The 13,396-nt window shown below is 37.1% G+C and overlaps 1 pseudogene; it reads right to left on the bottom strand.

The window, feature by feature from the left end:
• Positions 1–11,880: 11,880 nt before the first annotated feature.
• LOC100617430 (60S ribosomal protein L3-like) lies at positions 11,881–12,892 on the bottom strand (annotated as a pseudogene).
• Between the last annotated feature and the right edge of the window lie 504 nt (positions 12,893–13,396).

The raw sequence follows: 13,396 nt of genomic DNA, 5'->3' as shown, positions 1-13,396 counted from the left end.
GGGGGGAAAAGGGGCTATTATATAAAAAGGTTGGACTAGATTATATTTAAAATAGGATCACCAGGAATTTATATTTATTCCAAAAGAGATTTATTTACAATATATAGAAAGAGTGAAGTAAGAAAATGAAAGAGAGAACAGGGTAAGATATCTAGCCTAAGCACTAAGTAATTTACTCAGGCCCCTGGCTCAACCCAGCCAGGGAGAGTTAGTCCTTAGGCCTTGGTAAAGCCAAGAACTTGGAAGAAGTCTTTTCTGAGTCTAGTCTCTTCAGAAAATCCAATTAGAAAGGAGTCAGCCTTTCACTAACCATGTCTCAGGTCTAGTCAGTAGGTTTTCCACCAGCCTCCACTCCAAAGAAAGAAAGAAATCTCAGTCGAAGTGTACTCAGGAAGTTGTCACTCCTTTTTAAAGACATTTTCTCTTTCATCACTTCCTGTGCCTTCCCCTAATTCTGTGTCTACCAATCACATTTGAAGTCCTGCTTTAGGACTGCCCAGGAGGCAGTCAGTCAATTCCGATTTGTCATTCACTATTGTAGACGTGAGTCAGAGACCTCCCCCACTCAAGTGTGAATGGGGTATTTACATCTTTGGTGATTAAATCTAAAAATGGGCAGATCTTCCCACTCAACTTTAAGTAGGGTGTTTTTACTTTTTGGAGATTAAATCCAAAAATAGGCAGGGGTTACAATTTAATCTGCACAATCAGGGGAGAGTTAATTATTTTCATTTTCATAATCAGGGGAGAGTTAAATTTAATCTTCAGACTTGTAAGAATCAGACTCAAAAATAGAATTTCCACTCTACCCTTTTATATGAGTTTCTCCATCTATTGAAGCATTAAATTGCCATTAAGTCAAATCAAGAAATCATTAGCTATTTTGCTTGAGGTACAAAATGCTCTCTCAGAAGTCTAGATTTTGAAGAACACCATTACTATTATATTATTTTCATTGTTAGAAGTATAAGATGTTTCCCCAAGTTCTCACCAATTCCCTTTACCTTCCTCTACTGTGGCTGGTATTTGATATAATCTGACTATAAAGTCATTTCTTTGTCCCTTCCTTGATCTTCACCCAAATAGCCACATGGAGTGCATGATGCTACTAGTCCCCATTCCTAGTTCCTGACTTTAAACACAGGAGTCTACATTAGTTATGAATATGACTGCCCTACCCATCACTGCTATTAGCTTTTTTTTTCTTTTGAATATGGTATATATCTATCTAAAGTCAAATTCTAGTAATGAGTTTTATCCCACTATGACTCAGTTATAACTTTGAAGTCAATTTTCCTCCTTGAATTAGGATCTCTAGCTCTTCTTGATTTTTGCCAAATCTTTGCTCATTTGTGTCTAGACATTAAAGGCAAGAGTTTTAATACTGGGTTTAATGTGTAAAGTTTTCTTGGATTTTGTCTTGTATGTAATTGTAGCCATCTCAACTGCCACTCTTCCTTCATTACACCTGCCAGAGTGGCAGATGTCTGTAGACTGCTTTCTCTGTCTCACACTACTTTTAATTAAAAGCTCTTTTGACTAGCTTTATAAAAAAAGATCTACTTTTTGCTTAATCATTTTCAGTTATGTACAACTGTTCATGACCTCTTTTGAGCTTTTCTTGGCAAAGATACTAAAGTGATTTGCCATTTCCTTCAACATCTCATTTTACAGATGAGAAAACTGAGGCAAATAACTAGTGTCTGAGGCCAGATTTGAATTTAAGTATGTCTTCCTGACTCAAGTCCAGCACCCTATTCACTGTACCATTTAGCTGCCCCCAAGAAATTTACTAAAGATATTTTATAAGTGATATTTAGGCTCATAAAAACATAGGATCATAAATATACAGCTGGAAATGACAAAGGAGGCCATTCCATTCATTCTCTCCACTTTACAGATGGGGACACTGAGGCCAAAGGAGGTTAAATGAATTACCCAAAGTCATACAACTATTAAGTGTCTGAGACAGGATTTGAATTTGGGTTTCTTGACTCTAGAGACAGTTATTTTTATGTATGATAACCTGGGTTTCAAGTCCTTATATGAAAAATGAGGAAATTGAGTTGTGTGGAGGAGGCATGAATGCAAGACATCATCTATTACAGTTGGTTGGTCTCTTCAGTCAGAATTCTTCCCTAGACTCTATCTTCTCATTTAGTTGTTCACCTATTAAATTTGCTCATCCCTTGCCTTTGACACTACAATGGAACCTTTTTTTTTTTGCCAACTATATCCCTTGTTTAATGATCTATCAGATACAAGACAAATATGCATTACTGAATAAAGGACTCAAGTGAATATTAACCTGTTTCCTGTACCTGTGTAGTAGGCTTTAAAAGTTGGAGGCTAGCTCAGGAGAGTTAAGAATTTAGTTATATATTTAGGCCATGGACAGACTTAATGGCACCTAGGTGGGTTTTGTTGTTATTGTTTTGTTTTGTTTTTTGTTTACTCTTTGCTAACCTTGCATACCTGAGTCATGAGTTCCTTTGTTCAAATTCCCATGGAGCTAAAACTGTATAGATAATGGTCATTTGTGTGGAAGCAAGAGCCCTTTAGCTCTGGAAATGTGCAGATAAAGTGGTATTATAGACCCCAATTCAAGACCTTGAGTAAAATAAGGTAAAAAAAAATCTAACCTAGAGTTTGGCCACTTCTGTCATAACCAATAATACCACTTCTCTACCTATGAAACAAGGAAAACTTTCAGGAACATCATAGCCCATATGGGGAGTTAGTTATTCTTGAACATAAGGGCAGACCATTATTTTAAATCTTTGGGCTAATGATTTCTTTTTGGATCTACAACCCAATCATTGGCATTCACACAGATAGGAACATTAGATATGAAACCAGAGTCACTCATCCTCCTCCCAGAGACCTAACAAGCTATGTCCTGAATTGGGAGCACCAGAAGCCATCAATGGATGGCTATAGCTATATTCCTGTATCTTGTTATGCAATAAAAATTTTATTCAAGGAAACAAAATCTTTCAGTTAAACAGTAATTCACAGAAACCAAAGAATTATCTATTTAGAAAACATTGTACCTCTCAAAATGTGCTTTCTAAATAATGGGGAAAAAATAGGATCTCACCAATCTTTGAAATACAGATGATAGACCATGATCAACCAACTGTACTCTTCTGTTCCTCAGTTTGTTGCTTAGGATGTTGTGATCTTTATTGCTTAATTTAAGTTTCTTCTTTTCCATCATTGTTATTTGTGCTCAAGTGAATCACTATTTATACTTAGTTATTGGGACATTTTGGTAATCCACAGGAGGTTCTCTGTTCTACTGGTGATAAATGCTCATCAGTTTAAGAGAAGACAATTATGGAGAGATGGAACAAAAGCATATGCAATTTAACTGGACCCTTCCTGCATCAGTCTTCCCAGCCCTGCAAATGGTCTTTAAGCTACTTTACTCAAGAATATTCAATTTATTCAATTGAGATTAATTAAATAGTGACTACTCTAGGATCACTGAGCTAAACCCTAAAGGTGACAAAAATGTTACCAAAGACTCAGTCACTCTCATCTTGTATTTCAAATTCTAGTAGGAGAAAAAAACATCTATGTAATATGTTCATAATGCAAATATATGTAATACATAAAAATGGATATCTAAAAATTCAAAGTGTGATATTAGTTCCAAGGAGATTATCATGGCCTAGGGAATTGGAAGATTGGACTGGAAGACTAGGAAGGGTGACAAGAGTGGGGAACACTTCACAGAAGAGCTGGCATTGGTTGAGGATTTTAAGGGTAGACTATAGACTCATCAGATGAAGAGGGGAAGGAAAGATATTCTCAGAGGTGTTAGTTAATGGTTCTTCAATATAGCAGTCCTTCAAAGACTTTAACACAAGTCATTTTCTTCCTATTGCTCCCCTCATTCTCCAAACTAAATGTGCTTAATTGCTCTCCACATAGGATATGAATTCAGGACCCTTTACCATATGTATTGCACTCTGGATGATCTCTACCTTGTCAATGTCCCTCCCAAACAATGGCACCCAGAATTTAACACAAATCAATATCACTTTACAAATGGGTATTTGTGACTTCAGTGTGAACTTTGGCATAGAGGAGAACTACTAAAAATATGGACGAAAATTTGGTTTAGTATTAAAGAACATAAAAATATAAATGTCTTTCAGACTACTGAAAAGGCTCACTCTTTTATTTTTTGACTAATATGAATATTTTTTTACATTGAGGGGGCTAGGTGTCTGGTGCTCTGGTGATCTGGAAGATCCACATATAGTTTTTTACCTTCCTTTTGTACCAGAGAAGAAGTATGAATATTTTTCTTTTTCTTTTATGAGGTATTTACAGAACCTTATTGTAAAATTTGGGTTAAATATTTGGTCATAATCTATATGTAGGTCAATATTAATTAAAATACTGTATGAAAAAGAAAGAAGTAAAATTAAAATATATGAAAATTTCAAAAATGAAATAAATTTGAGAAGAATAATACTGAACATACTGCATGTATAGCAAAAGACATTAAAAAAAAACATCTTTTGAAATTTCCTAGTACAACTTACCATCAGCCTATGGTACACCTCTATAATCTAGTTTGTTTTTTTTACCTATTTTAACTTTAAAAAAGAAATTGTGTATATTTGTGGTATCAAAAGATAAAACATGTTAACGTTATACAATACTGTACATATATTTTAAGCATTTATGACAATCCAAATTTTTTCTATGTTGCCTTTTGACCCTCACATGTCATCTGAAGCTCCCACAAAACTCCCCCCAAGTTCCCATTTAATTTCTCATGCCAACCCATGATATATTGAAACCTCAATGGGGAGAGTCACAATATGGGATACCTGTACAATGCTGGAGAAGAAAGTCATTGGGTATGGAGAGACATGAATTGCATTAGAAAAAAAGTGAAAATAATGGTATGTAAAAGGAAAGAAAATGACTAGTGATGAATGTGAAAATCATTTCCACCATCCATTTTTTTAAACTCTCAAACTCAGAAATTGGAGGACACTAACACACACACACATATGTCATAATCTATATGTAGGTCAATATTAAGTAAAAATACTGTATGAAAAAGAAAGAAGTAAAATTAAAAAATATATAATATGTGTGTGTATCTCTGTGGGTCACATGTTCACTTAGTTTTAAAATGTAATATTACCTGTGTTTTATCATATTTTGATTTTGACAAATATTTTATTCTGGCTCAAGAGCATTGTAGGATATATGTGTGATATCTCTGCTGCAGAGGGTGAGTATCTTAGATACGATGTCCTCCTGAATGTCTCAAACACCAGACCACCACAGGGCATCTTCCATGAGATCTACAACCATCAAAAAGTAAGCATGGAAGACCCACCTCTTACACTTTCACGTTGTGTGATCATGGGCAAACTACTTAACCTCTGTGAGCCCCAATTTTTTTCAATTTCCATCTTGCAAAATAACATAATACCTACCTCATTAAGCTGTTATGAAGCTTGAATGAGATGTAATCAAAACAATATGGAAACTTCAAAGTGCTACATCAACATCAGCAACTATTAGAGAAGTGGGATCTTTTGTTTTCAAGATAGTGGAGAGTGTTGCAACAAGAGGCAACACCCCAGAGTGGAGAGAGTTGGTCTGGAAGTCTGGAAAACCTCAGTTCAAGTCTTAAAATTAGTTCTAAATGATTGTGTCTCCTTGAGAAAATCCCTCAGCACCTCCAGTCCACTCTCTAAGGTTGCAAGTTACAGACAAGGCACCCTCCAACATTGGTAGAGGGTATTTCTTCATCTGGGAGTTATTTAGGTCAATGAAAGCACAGGCTCAGTTCCCATCTCTATCCATATTATCAAATGATTTTTTTTGTTACTGTTTTTTTAACATATTTATTTTCCCAATAATATATCCCAATTACAGTTTTTATTTTTTTATTTTTTTAAGGGATAACTAATAACTTTTTGTGCTTTATTAGGACCCATGTATACTGACGATACCCACTATAGCATATGCACCATATAAATGGGAAGGCATGAATATTAGTTACAAAGAATAAAAAATCACAGATAAGTGGAAGGAGTATCTCTGAAACATGGACTTCATCAACAAAGACTTGTAGATGAAGCAGCAGCAGATCTATCACCTACATCAGGTTGCCACAATATATGGCAGAGCGCAGACTATATTGTTTCCTTTCTTTATTTTTTAAACATTATTTTATTTGGTCATTTTCAAACATTATTCATTGGAAACAAAGATCATTTTCTTTTCCTCCTCCCCCCCCCCCCCACCTCTCCCATAGCCAGAACATGATTCCACTGGGTATCACATGTGTTCTTGACTAGAACCCATTTCCCTGTTGTTGGTATTTGCTCTATAGTGTTCATTTAGAGTCTCTCCTCAGTCATATCCCCTCCACCCCTGTAGTCAAGTAGTTGCTTTACCTCAGTGTTTTTATTCCCATAGTTTATCCTCTGCTTGTAGATAGTGTTTTTTAGATCCCTGCAGATTGTTCAGGGACATTGCATTGTCCCTAGTGGAGGAGTCCATTACCTTTGATTGTACCATAGTGTATCAGTCTCTGTGTATAATGATTTCCTGGTTCTGCTCCTTTCGCTCTGCATCACTTCCTGGAGGTTGTTCCAGTCTCCATGGAACTCCTCCACTTTATTATTCCTTTTAGCACAATAGTATTCCATCACCAACATATACCACAATTTGTTCAGCCATTCCCCAATTGATGGGCATCCCCTCGTTTTCCAAGTTTTGGCCACCACAAAGAGCACAGCTATGAATATTCTTGTTCAAGGTTTTTTTTTTTTTTCCTTATTATCTCTTTGGGGTACAAACCCAGCAGTGCTATGGCGGGATCAAAGGGCAGACAGTCTTTATCGCCTTTTGGGCATAGTTCCAAATTGCCCTCCAAAATGGTTGGATTAATTCACAACTGCACCAGCAATGAATTAATGTCCCTACTTTGCCACATCTCCTCCAGCATTCATTACTTTCCATAGCTGTCATGTTAGCCAATCTTCTAGGTGTGAGGTGATACCTCAGAGTTATTTTGATTTGCATCTCTCTGATTATAAGAGACGTAGAACACTTCTTCATGTACTTATTAATAGTTTTGATTTCTTTATCTGAAAACTGCCTATCCATGTCCCTTGCCCATTTATCAATTGGAGAATGGCTTGACTTTTTTGTACTATTGATTTAGCTCTTTATAAATTTGAGTAATTAAACCTTTGTCAGAGGTTTTGATGAAGATTTTTTCCCAGTTTGTTGTTTCCCTTCTGATTTTAGTTACATTGGTTTTGTTTGTACAAAAACTTTTTAATTTGATGTATTCCAAATTATTTATTTTGCATTTTGTGACTCTTTCTAAGTCTTGCTTGGTTTTAAAATCTTTCCCTTCCCAAAGGTTTGACATGTATACTATTCTGTGTTTGCCTAATTTTCTTATAGTTTCCTTCTTTACGTTCAAGTCAATCACCCATTTTGAATTTATCTTGGTATAGGGTGTGAGGTGTTGATCTAAACCTAATCTTTCCCACACTGTCCTCCAATTTTCCCAGCAGTTTTTATGAAATAGTGGATTTTTGTCCCAAAAGCTGGAATCTTTGGGTTTGTCATATACTGTCTTGCTGAGGTCGCTTGCCCCCAGTCTATTCCACTGATCCTCCTTTCTGTCTCTTAGTCAGTACCAAATTGTTTTGATGATGTCTGCTTTATAATATAGTCTGAGATCTGGGACTGCAAGGCCCCCTTCCTTTGTATTTTTCATATTATCAAATGATATAAGAGATTCCTAGTTCTGACGCCTTCCCTCTTCTTTCCATTCCTTTATAGATTAGCTCATATTCATAGAAAGATATTTTTCAAAGGTCAAAAGCCTTCCAGAAGCCTATCAATGTTCTTTTTCTCTCTTTTTAATTTAAAATTTACTGTTTCAAGTTTACATGTATATTATAATTTTAATAATTATTTTATGACATTTTGCAATCCATATTCATGTCCCCCCTCCACAAAATGCCAGGTAATATGTTATAAGTTCTGTGTGTCATCATACAATACATATTTCCATGTTTGTCACGTTATGAAAGAAGACAGACACATATTACTTATAGTAGAGAAAAATTCATCGAGGAAATAAAGTGAAGAATGGTATGCTTCAATTTGCAGTTCATTCAATTTGCAGAAGGCAGCCTTTTCCCTCTGGAATTCCTCAGAGATGTCCTGAATCCCTGCATTGTTGATAATAGTCAAGTCATTTGCACTTGATCATTATACTTTATTGGTATTACTGTGTACAACATTCTCCTGGTTCTGCTCATTTCACTTTTCAACACTTCATATAAGTCTTTCCATTTTTTGGTGATCTTCTTATTCATCATTTCTTATGGAGCAATAGGATTCCATTACAATAATAAACCACAACTTGTTTAGTCATTCCCCAGTGGATAGACACCCTTTCAGTTTCCAGTTCTTTACCACCATCACAAAAAAAATAAATAAATAAATAAATAAAAATAAAAATAAAAAAAATAACCTTTACAGGGAAGTTCTTTTCCCTTCTCTTTGATCTCTTTGGTATACAGACCAAGTAGTGGTATTTCTGGGTCAAACTCATCCATTTTCAATCATGGCAGTCAGAGTCTCTCAAGAAGGTCCTTTTGTAGCATCCTTCCTCTAGTAAAGGATTATTCTTTGGTTTCTATTGGGTAATTGTGTGTCTGTGTGTGTGTGTGGTGTGTGTGAGTTCGCATGTTATAGCTATATACATTTGTCAAATAGTTTTATTCTCAGCTTTAAACAAAAACAAACAAAAAAAAAACAATTCCACCCCCTGTTTTTTTTTTCCCTAAAAGAGATGATCAGATCACATGCAAATTTTAAAATAACTTAAGGTTTACAGGCAAAGCCCTTGTTTCAAATGATGAAGAGGGGAAATTTCAAATGTGTCTCATCCCAGCTGCCCAGTGATCAACAGGAACTCTTAGCTTCCCTGATATGGGACAAAGGCCCTCAAATTTACAACCAAGAGAGGAGTCTCATTGTGAGACCAGAGCCTCAAATTCAGGAACTTAGCCTCTATGGGAAAGCACTCATTTTAACTAACGAAGCTCAAGGTCGTTGGCCTCTCAAATGAAACAGATAAGGCAACAGAGGGTTCTTGTCAGAAACAAATGTTATGTCTTTCCCTCCTGAAAAGCTTAAAGATGTTATCAGCGGAAGTCTAGTTGGGCCTAAAATGGGTCCCAGAGAAGTAATATTAACCAGGTTCCTGGCAGATCATTTATTTATCTCACGCTAAATTCAATAAAGAGACCCATATATAAGTGCGGGAAAATAATGCAGCTGCTGGTAATTTATCATTGGATGGAAAGTCATTGTTAGCCTTATCTCTCCAATGATGTTCTATTTCCAACTGGTAATGAATTATGGGGCTTGCCACATCTCTCCTATGTGACAGGTCAGCACAGCCTAGCTGGGCACCTTACTGTATTTATGCAATCGATAGATGATATGCCAAGAAAACATTGGCAGCCTGTTTGGGCCTCTGCCCTTGGTGGGGTTGTGGGGGTTCTGCATCACCCTTCTGGGGTGGTCAAGACCTGGAATGGCCCACCCACTCAGCTAGAGGAAACACTAGGATTGTTTGGTTGCTTTGGGGTGTTTTTTCTTTCTTCTTTTTTGGGGGTGTGTGTTTTGTTTTATTTTTCCAAAGTGTATTCTTTCTTCTTCTCTATTCCCCTTTATGGGAGGAAAGAAAGAAAACCCTTTAATTAGGGCACATTCTGTTCCTTTAGAAGCTGACTGAGCTCTTTATTAAAGAAGTTTATTAAACCCAGCATTGAGGGAGGTGGCAAAGGGATTCAGGGAAGGTGGCGTGTATGTTAGTAGCCAAGAGAGTAGTTTCATTATTAGGAAATGATGTGAATTTTAATGATTTAAAACATGCCGAAGTTGACCCTGTTGACTGAGATGGGGCTAAGAGAATTCTTATCTCTGTCACATTTCTAAGATTTATTTACCTGGATTCTAATTCTGAATCCTCTGTTCTGGGAAACCATAGAATAGATCTGATTTTTTTATGGAGTAGGAGGAGGAATTAGCCACTAGAACTCTTGGTTTTCCCTCCATTATAGGGTGGGGACATTTGTCTTCTTGCTAGATTCCTTTACATTACTTATTTTACTATTCTTCCTGCCTTCTCCTCAGGTTCTTTCCCCTCCCCTTCTCTCTCCTCTATTTCTCTCCATTCTCCTGTCTTCTTTCATCTCCTCTCCCCTGTTTCTTTCCTTTGTCTTTCATCGTTCCCCTTCCCCATTCTCCTCCTTCATTTCTCTTTTGTTCTTATTCTCCCCTCTCCTTCACTTTGCTCTCTTCTTCTTGTATCAAGCTACATAATTCATTGCCCAAATCCCCTCTGCACTCCTTGTCTTTTCTCTCCTGCCCTCCCTTTTGAGTGTCCCAGACTTAAGTACTATTGTCACCGGGGAGAAGAAACTAAATGTACAGTCTAACAGATGGGTCATACTGTTCTGTCTTTTCATAAAGACCACAATAAATTCTGTTCTTCTTTTCATAGGTGAGATGCAGGATGATTTATCCTTCCCAGGATAGGGTAAGGAAGAGCACAGCAAATAAGAGCAAGGCAAGGAATGGCGGGACAAGGGAAGGACAGAAAAGTGAAGGAAGAGGGAGGAGTGAAAAGGGTAAGAGAAATGGAGTGGGTACTTGGGAAGCCCTTCCACTATAGTGTCAGAGAGATTTCCATATTCTGAGAGAGGGCTTCCTCTCTTACCAGTGGAAATGCCAATATGTCAATTGATCATAAACACCTACTATTTTAAGAGAAGTAATTCAGTTAGTAGAGTGAAGGGTAAACCATTAGCACATGGGCTCTTGGGCTCTTTTAGAATAGGAAAAATCTATTTTTCTTTTTACTTTCTTGGTATCCTTAACTCATTAGTATGGTAAGCATTCAATGGCATTTGTTGACTGACTAGAGGACAGGTCCTATTGAAAAGTTTCATCTATAGAGTTTTCTCCAACTGGGAAACAAAAACCAGCTCTAGAGGGCCTCTGGGTTTCTTGCTAAAAGAGAGAGTAGAGATCTAAGGCTATATTTCAGAGAAAAAGAGAAGAGAGGAGAGGGAAGCAGTTAATTAGTGCTAAGAAGTATAGTCTTGAAAAATCAGTCATCTTTTCCTTCTTCTATTTCTCCATTATGGATGTACACTAGAAATGACAGTTGACTGAAGTCTACCTGAGTTCCAATTCTACCTCAGGATACTCATGAAATTCTTCAGGCTACAGTTTCTGCAACTGTACAATGAGGGAGTTGAACTCCATGTTATCTAATAAGTCCCAACAACACAACTTCTGAGCATGATAAAATCAATTGGGCTCTATTGTAGAGGACAAAGCCTTTCTGAGAGTTGATGTTCTTGATAGTGTCAGACATTGTTGTTCTTTTTTAATAAATTAAATTTTTTTCCAGGCAACATGTAAATACAATTTCTTAATATTCATTTTCTGATATTTTGCAATCCATATTCTTTCTCTCCCTTCACTGTTCCCCCTGCCTAATAAGGCAGGTAATATAATATAGGTTGTACATATATTATCATATAATACATATTTCCACAATGTTGTAAAAGAAGATATATATTGTGTTCATTAGAGAAAAATTTATGTAGTAAATCAAGTGAAAAATATCATTCCCAATTTACATTCAGACTCATCTATTTCTTCTATGGCAGTCGTAAGTCCCTTGAACTTGTCCTGGATCTTCACCTTGTTGATAATAGTTAAGTCATCCATAATTGATCATCATTTATTATTATTGCTATATGTACAATGCTCTCCTTGTTCTGCTCACTTCATTTTGCATCACTTTATAAAAGTCTCTCCAGATGTTTGTGTGTGTGTGTGATTGTCTTGTTTGTCATTTTTTATTGAACAAAGAATTCCATTACCATCATGTACTCCCAGTTGTTTGGCCATTCTCCAACTGATGGACATCCCTTTAATTTCCAACTCTTTGCCACCACAGAAAGAACTACTAGAAACATTTTTTGCACAGCTATAATGTATTGTTTGTCATCAGGTTGCTGTCCTTGATCTGGTAGCCCTGACCAGTCTTATCGATTTTTGTTGATTTCAGTGTGATTGTGGTAGCCCTTCTGACTAACTTGAGCCATGGAGAAGACCACACAGGTGAGATGTCATGCTCTAATATGTGCCACCTTATTCAAGCCTCAGTAGGTATTTGGGGGCCATTTCTTTATGCACCAATGACTGCTGACATCTATCTAACCCTTGTCCTTGGTCATACCAATGATACTGGTTGTCTTATCTTGCCCAGACCCTAGGAAAATGGGCACCAGCTGCTCCAGCTACTCACAGGCCCAGTACAGTTTCTCAGACACACTGCTACCATTCATTGTATGAGACTTGCTTCAGAGGTAGGAGGTGCATCCCATTATGAGCAATGACTCATATCACCAGGCAATAATTCTTCACACTGTTGAAGTCTTTCTCCAACTGCTTCTTGCCATCACCATCCTGCCATCTTGTAGTAGCTGCTGAAGACCTTCTTCTTGAACTTATGCCAATTCTTATAGAATTGTCTCATACTCATCAGTGATGTGCTCAGCAAAGATAGTTTTGAAGCTCCAGAGATCTCTGGGGGGTTGCATGTAGTCCTCAATGCCCACAGTGGCCTTGGGGGGGTCATTTTCACAATGGTGATGACCTGGACCACTTCCTTCTTGTTAACCTCTGAGCTAGGTCTCTCCATTACTCCAGTGATGAAGGTCATGCCTACCTTATAGCCCAAAGAGACTTTCAGGTAGATGGGCTTGCTGGGCTCATCCTCCTCTGTAAGATAAGGGAGTTGAATTCCAAGTCATCTGAAATTATTTCCAGTTCTAAATCGATAATCCTGTCATTCTTCAATGGCTCTGGTGTTAGAATCAGAGACAGATTAAGGAGCCATAATGGAGAGGGAGCTGGGGAGCATTCAATTCAGTAACCTAAACTCTAATTTTTGATGATTGGTTGTTGGTGGTCCTCCTATATGTCTAACACTCTTATTTTGTCAAGGTCATTCCCAGGAGGGAGGGCTACCAAGCCTTTCCCTGACTGGACTGTTGGTATCACGCTGTGGGTTCATACATTCTGATACTGATTCATACTAATTGGACTTGACATACTTCTTGGACTCATTCATGACCATGGAGAAACTAAGTTGATGCATTATTGCATATGGAGCCCATCTAACATACTAGAATAGAAATTTCATACATCTTCTAGGAAATTAGCACTGGGCCAGGTATAGCATTTGTCTATTGAGAAGTAAACTCTCCTGCATCTAAATAGTCCTGCTCTA

Source organism: Monodelphis domestica, chromosome 1 (assembly GCF_027887165.1).
Source record: "Monodelphis domestica isolate mMonDom1 chromosome 1, mMonDom1.pri, whole genome shotgun sequence".
NCBI classification, from domain to species: domain Eukaryota; kingdom Metazoa; phylum Chordata; class Mammalia; order Didelphimorphia; family Didelphidae; genus Monodelphis; species Monodelphis domestica.
This window is presented reverse-complemented; position numbering and strand designations above follow the sequence as displayed.